Consider the following 7,923-nt stretch of genomic DNA (forward strand, 5'->3'; position numbering starts at 1 on the left):
CCGAAGGCAACAGTTCTTATCTGCAGTTCTAGCAAACGCACCAGCCTCCAGGACACCCCCACACCCCAGACCCCACCTTAGCTCCACTCCAGCACCCAACCGCTGAGGAAGAAGTTGCTGAAGAAATGTGGGAGGTGAGGGGGAAAGAAAGGAAGAAGTGAGGACAGAGGTATTCCACTCCCCCTACCCCAAATTGAGCTGGGAAAATCTGTGAAAATGATCTGCCCTCTGGTGGCCAGGAGGAGACGCACCGCTGAGTCCTATGCCAGAGCTCCCTTCTGATGCCTGGGTCAGGAAAGAAGGGAAAAGAGGAAGGGACTGGAGAAGCAAAAGCAGGCGCACTCAGGAGTCTTCCCAGGCCCATGCTCTTGTCTAAGTCAATTCTACTTCCGCCATGCTTCTAGTTCTCAAGAACTCAAGGTCTCACCCTTGCTCTATGCCCCTTAGCCCCACCTTATCCCGTCCCACCTGTCCCCTCTTCTTCCTCAGTCTCTCTCCACACAAGGCTGCCTGACCGGTCTTCCTGCCTAGATTCTGTCCAACCCATCCCACCAGACATGCCAGAATAATCTTCCTAAAGTCCAGCTCCAGTGACATCTCTGTTCTGCTAAGGCTCTCGCAGCTCTCTCAGGGGAGAGGTAGGGCTGGCTCCAGGGGCCTATACCCTCTACAGTCACACAAAGCCCTACTCAGAGAAGGGCCTTGAGCTTGGTTTAATGCTCTGCTGTCATTCTCTTGAAATGTTTACCAAGGGGCCCCTACGTTTTCATTGTGCACTGGGCCCCACAAATTTTGTTTCCAGTGCCGGTGGTAGGAAAAAGCCTTTAGTCTGCAGTCAAAGCTTTGCAGAATCTGGCCTCAACTTACCTTGCTAATATCCTCTCCAACTAGTTGTCACTGGTTGACATCTCCCCCCCAACTCCTGTTCTGCCACCAAGCTCTCCCACTTCCATGCTTTCGTTCAGGCTGATCAATTGCCAGTCACTGACCTCAGTTTCTACAGGAACTTCAGATCCAGTTCAAATATTACCTTCTCAAATCCCTAAAACCCACCTACTTCTCAAATATTAATTATAGATCGCCACATATACCCCTCTCTAATTTGCAAATTCATTCATCCACAAATCTTAATTGAGTACCTACTATGTGTAAGGCACTATTCTAGGCTCTTCAGGTATATCAATGAACAAAATAAATAAAGATCTCTGCTGTCAGGGAACTTATATCTCAATTGGGGTAAGACATAAAACAAACATAATGGTAAGAATTAAATGCCATGGAGGAAAAATAGAGTTAGTGCCCTGGCCGGATAGCGGATAGCGTGGTTTGGTTACAGTATCATTAATACATGAAGGTTGTGGGTTCGAGTCCCAGTCAGGGCATATACAGAAACAGATCGATGTTTCTGTATATCTCTCTCCCTTCCTCTCTCCCCAAAATCATTAATAAAAATCTAAAAATAAAGAGAAAAAATAGAGCTAACTAGAAGGGAGATTAGAATCGCAGGGGTGAAGAGTGGAAAATGAATTGCAGAACTAAGATGGTTGGTGTAGGCCTTACAGAGAAGGTGACAACTTGAGTAAAAACTTGAAAGAGGTGAGGGAATGAACTCTGCAGATATTGGGGAAGAGTTTTCCAGGAAGGATACAGATGGTGCAAAGGCCCTGAGGCAGGAGCAGGCCTGGCTATTTAAAGAATAAGGAGGCTAGCCTGACCAGGCGGTGGTGCAGTGGATAGAGCATCAGACTGCAAAGCGGAGGACCCAGATTTAAAACCCCGAGGTTGCTGGCTTGAGCGTGGGCTCATCTGGTTTGAGCAAGGCTCACCAGGTTGAGCCCAAGGTCGCTGGCTCCAGCAAGGAGTCACTCGGTCTGCTGTAGCCCCCCGGTCAAGGCACATATAAGAAATCAATCAATGGACAACTAAGGAACCTCAACGAAGAATTGATGCTTCTCATCTCTCTCCCTTCCTGTCTGTCCCTATCTGTCCCTCTCTCTGACTCTCTGTCTCTGTCAATAAATAAATAAACAAACAAAGTAGATAAAATAAATGACATTAAAAAAAAAAAGAATAAGAAGGTCAGCCTGACCTGTGGTGGCACAGTGGAGAAGGTGTCAACCTGGAATGCTGAAGTTGCTGGTTTTAAGACCCTGGGCTTGCCCGGTCAATGCACATATGAGAAACAACTACTACTAGAATCTATGTAAACACAATTAATTAAATTAAAATAAAGTAAAAAAAAGCAAACTACAAGTTGATGCTTCTGCTCCTCTCTGTCACCTTTCTATCTCTCTCCTCTTTATAAAATCTTTAATCTGGCCTGTGGTAGAGCAGTGGATAGAGCGCCAACCTGGAATGCTGAGGTGGCTGGTTAGAAACCCTGGGCTTGCCTGGTCAAGGCACATATGGGAAGCAACTACTACAAGTTGATGCTTCCTGCTCCTCCCCCATGCTCCTTTCTTTCTCTCCCTCCCTCTCTCTCTCTCTCCTTGCTCTAAAAAATTTTTTTAAAAAGAAAAAATCCTGACCAGGCGGTGGCGCAGTGGACAGAGCGTCGGACTGGGATGCAGAGGACCCAGGTTCGAGACCCCGTGCTCACCAGCTTGAGCGCGGGCTCATCTGGTTTGAGCAAAAAGCTCACCAGCTTGGACTCAGGGTCGCTGGCTCCAGCAAGGGGTTACTCAGTCTGCTGATGGCCCGCGGTCAAGGGACATATGAGGAAGCAATCAATGAACAACTAAGGTGTTGCAACGCGCAATGAAAAACTAATGATTGATGCTTCTCATCTCTCTCCGTTCATGTCTGTCTGTCCCTGTCTATCCCTCTCTCTGACTCACTCTCTGTCTCTGTAAAAAAAAAAAAAAAAAGTTAAAAAAAAGAAGAAAAAGAAGGTAGGGCCTTTGGGAAGTGATTATATTAGGTCATAAGGCTCCATGTGACTTAAAGGGCATAATGGGATTCGTGCCCTTAGAAAAGCAACCTCATCCTAACCTGTGGGGGCCCAGTGGATAAAGACTTGTCCTGGAGCTCTGAGGTTGCTGGTTCAAAAGCCCGGTTCAAGGCACAAACAAGTATCAACTATGAGTTGATGCTTCCTACTCCTACTTCCTCCCTTTCTCTCTTTCTCCTTTCTCTAAAATCAATAAATAAAATCTTAAAAAAAAAAAGAAGCAACTTCACAGAGCTCCCTTGCTCTTTTCACCACGTGAGGACACAGCGAGAAGACTGCCTTCTATAAACCAGGAAGAGGGCTCTCACCTGACACTGACTCTGCCAGGGCTCTGGTCTTGGACTTTCCAGCCTCCAGACTATGAGAAATAAATCTCTGTTGTTTATAAGCCACGAGTCTATGGTATTTTGTGACAGCAGCCTGAATGGACTAAGACACTCTCTAAAACCCTAACCCAGCAACAACATTCATCTTACCCTTCCTCTCCCGTGACCTGGACCCATGCCTGGACTAGAGGGGACAATGTCCCAGCCAGCCTTGCTCATACGTTTTCTGCAGTAGAAATGTCCAGCTGCTCACAGAGGCAATTCATACCATTCTGAGGGAAGGGGTGGGGAGGGGAAGGGATACCAGGAAAGAAGGACACCTTCCCAGTCTGTGTGCCTGGGAGGAGGCGCCCTTTGGACCAACCCACACTCCCACACCGGGCCACACTGTCTACGGGCAGTGTCTGCCGCCTCCATGGCTGAGAAGGCCGAACTACGAACACCCTGGATGGGGAGCCAGGATGGAGTTGGCAGAGGCCCTGTGAGAAACAAAGGAGACAGCAGAAGTGGGACGTTTCTAATGGGGCTCAGAGTGGGATGCCCAAAACAAATGGCCTGTGGTCTGTGGGAGCACAGGAGTTGGATGGAGCAGCAAGGAAGTTTTTAAGAGGAGGTGACCCTGAATCTGACCCCAAGGATGAGCAAAGGGCTGCAAGGAAAAACTGGCACGAATGGGGGCAGCCCCTGGAAGCATGAAAAAGACCAGCCCTGCCCTGGTTGGGTAGCTCGCTTGGTTAGTGCATCATCCTGATGCGCCGATGTTGCCATTTTGATCGCTGTTTGGGGCACATACAGGACCAGATTGATGTTTTTGTCTCTCTCCTTTCCTCTCTCAATAAAAAAATCAATAGACCAGCCCTCAGGGAGTTCCCATCTGGGGGTCGAGGGATGTCAGACAGGCCAATAGCTGCCTCGGACTTGGAATTGGCAGAGGAGAGTTAGTACCGGCTGGTGTCCAGGGCTCTCACTGGCTTCCTGAAGGAGGTGCGGTCAGGCCAGGCAATGACTCACCAGTGTGCCGAGACAATTTCTCCCTGTACCCAAAGCTGTACAGTAGCTCCTGGAGTCAGCAGGCAGGGTGTCTGTGGGGGGACACTCCTGAGGTCTCCAGTCCCAAGGAGAGCAGGGACATTTTCTGGGTCCCAGCTGTGTCCCTGGTGCCTCAGTGTCTGACACATGTAGTAGGAGGCTGTGAATCCCTGGAGAATGAAAGGCACAGGGTGTTTTTGGTCCTCTTTGTCCCCCGTGCCTGGAATCCCTTTCCCTATTTGACTGCATGGCTCTCTCTGTGCTGAGAGGTCTCCTGAGGGAGCCCTCTGTAGCCCCATCTTTTTATTTTTTTATTTTATTTAAAAAAAATTTTTTTTACAGAGACAGAGAGAGAGTCAGAGTGAGGGATAGACAGGGACAGACAGACAGGAACGAAGAGATGAGAAGCATTAATCATTAGTTTTCCATTGTGCATTGCAACACCTTAGCTGTTCATTGATTGCTTTCTCATATGTGCCTTGACCGTGGGCCTTCAGCAGACCGAGTAACCCCTTGCTTGAGTCAGCGACCTTGGGTCCAAGCTGGTGAGCTATTGCTCAAACCAGATGAGCCCACGCTCAAGCCGGCGACCTTGGGGTCTCGAACCCGGGTCCTCAGCATCCCAGTCCGACACTCTATCCACTGCGCCACCGCCTGGTCAGGCTGTAGCTCCATCTTAACACTGCTCTCCTCCATAGATGAACGTGCTGACCCACACCAGGGGTATGTGATCAGCCAAGTCCAGAATGGAGGCAATTCTGCCACACAACACATCACTGTGTTCTTAAACAAGGAAAAAGAAAAGAAGGGGAAAAAAGAGGAAAGAAAGGCTGTTTTAGGTTAAAACATATCAACCCAATGCAATGTGTGGAAAAAGACATTCATGAAGAGTTCTAGAGACTGATTGCACAATGTGAACATACTTACTGTGTACTGATCTGTACACTTCAGAGTGGTTAAGACAGTAAATGTTATGTTACGTGTATTTCACCACAATTTTAAAAACTTTTTAGCCCCCTCTCTAAAATCAATAAATAAAACCTAAAAATACCCAAAAGCCTTTTTAAAGATATTCATGAACGATTGGGGAATGTGAATATTGACTATATAGTAGCTGACATTAAGGGATTATTAATTTTTAAAGTGTGATCATGATATAAACAGAGTCTTAATCTCTTAGAGATACAGACCTATGTACAGATAAAATAACGTCAGATTTGCTTTAAAACGATCCAGCAAGAAGGGGGCTGTGAGGAGACAAAGATAAACCAAATTGGCCATAGCTGTTCAAGCCGGGTCCGTGGGCGTTCTCTGTGCCAGGCTCTTCCTTCTTTTGGGTGTGTCTGAAAATGTCCAGGATCAAAAGAAAAAGAAAAAAGAACAAAAGAAGAAGAAAAAATCGCACCCCTCCACAATGCCTGGTTCCCAGCACTCATTCCTGCAGGACAGCTGAGAACCTTGTTTGCTGCGGCTTCCCTGGAGCGTGGGTGCTGTGGGAGCAAGACTGTCTTTATTGCTCTTTTTGAAGTGTATTTATTGATTTTGGAGAGAAAGGAAAGAGAGAAACGTCGATTTGTTGTTCTATTTTTTATGCATTCATTGGCTGATCTTGTATGTGCCCTGACTGGGGATTGAACCTGCAACCTTGGTATATCAGGATGATTTCTTTTTTTTTTTTTTAAAGATTTTTTTTATTGATTGACTTTATAAAGAAGACAGAGAGAGAGAAAGAATGGAGGGAGGCAGGAAGCATCAACTTGCTTCTTGTATGTGCCTTGACCAGGTAAGCCCAGGGGTTCGAACAGGTGACCTCAGCATTCCAGGTCGATGCTTTTTCCACTGCGCCACCACAGGTCAGGCTGGATGATTTCTAACGCAGTGGTTTTCAACCTTTTTATACTTGGGGACTGGTGAAAATAGGAGAATTATTTCGGGGACAGCTAAGGCAGAAATCACCCAAAGCATAAGTGGATTCGACTAAGATCATTGGGTCTGTAATCTTCATACAACATCAGCGTGGTGGATTCTCTCACAGACAGGCTGGCAGACTGGCAGTTGGAAATCACTGCTCTCACTGAGCTACCTGGCCAGGGTGGGGCTGTCTCTCTTGTTCATGGCTGTATGTTCACGGCTGGGTTCCCAGCACCTGGAGCGGCACATGCATCTCACCTAGCTCCCAGCTGTGGGCCTGGGTCTTTGTGGCTTCCGGAGCCTCAGCTCTGAACTGCTGTCTGCATATAAATGTCCTGACCAGTTTTGATCTCGGAGGACCATGGGCGAGTCTTTCAGAGGCAAACTACTCACCTGCTAAGATTTGGGTACCATGGTGGGCAAGAGGACTCGCCCCAGGTGAGGGAGAGGGAGTGAGGGGATAGGGCAGGGTCTGGGTAAGAGAAGCAACCTGCCACCTCAATGACCTGCGCCCTAGAGTGGCCCAAGTTCACGTGGACATCATTGTGCCAGTCACTGCTTTTGTCGCCTCCAAATACCAAGCCCAGTCTGAGCCGGGGTCACAGGATGTTGAGTGAGACAGGGGACAGCATGTACCCAGAGGTCCAGGAGCCAACTTCAGGAGAAAAAAGGCGGGTGGGGAGCAGGTCTGCCTCCACCCTCAAAGCCCTCAGCCTGGTTCCCAGCCAGTCCCCTGGGACAGGTGAGATGAGCACCCTTCCACATGTGCAGTGAGCTTCTCTAGTAGGCACTGCCAGGCACAAGGCATGATCCCAGCAGGTGCCAGGACGAGGGCACCAGGCACCACTCTCAGAGTGCGGGAGCAGGGGGAGGGCGGGAGCTGCTGTCACGTATTTGTCATTACATGTACCCATCCTGTCTCCCGCCTGCGTCCACCCGCCCTGCCCCCTGAACCTCCAGGTGCCTGCGCTCTCACGGGAAGATGTCACAATCTTCCTAAGGCAAAACAGGCCATACAGTGCAGAAGACACCGGTTCTGGAGTCAGACCTGGGCTCAGCCTGGCTCTGCCCCTAGACCAGCTCTGGAATGTTGGGCACGTCAGCTGGTTCATCTCGTAGTGCCTCCGTTTCCGCACCGGTATAGCGGGCACAATGTGGGGTGGCTCACAGGGGAGGCCAGGGCAGGTATCCTGTCTGGACTCTGCAGTTCCTGGAACAGGACCTGCCCCATGGGCTCTCCATTTGTGTTTGTGGAAGCTGAGCGCACAGGGTGGGTGGCCCCTTACCCCTTGCTGTTCCTGCTTCTCGGGCCTGCTAGGCGTGGGGCCTGAGGAGGTCTGCAGCACTGACACTGGTGTTGGGGAGGCCAGAGTCCTGCTCTCTTCCTTCTTTGGAGGCTGGAGTATCCTGTGTGCTGTTTCCTCTAGGGGAGAAAGGGACTGACCAGATTCCCTGTGAAGGCTCTGGGCTCGGGCACCTGGCTGGATCCAAAGAGGTGAGAAAACGGACACCTCACCTGTCACAACACCTGCGGGCAGCGGCCCTCTCGCTGCTTGAGCTCCCTCGGAGAGGTCAGCTGGGCACTCCCTTCCCAATGGACAGAGAGGCTGCGGCCCCCTACCCAGCCCCCCTCTCACAACCCCCTCAGGCCTATAGAGGACGCTGCAGTTTACCAAGGCCCAGAACGCCATCTCACGTGAGCCCCAC

The sequence above is a fragment of the Saccopteryx leptura genome, chromosome 1 (assembly GCF_036850995.1).
Source record: "Saccopteryx leptura isolate mSacLep1 chromosome 1, mSacLep1_pri_phased_curated, whole genome shotgun sequence".
In the NCBI taxonomy this organism is placed as follows: domain Eukaryota; kingdom Metazoa; phylum Chordata; class Mammalia; order Chiroptera; family Emballonuridae; genus Saccopteryx; species Saccopteryx leptura.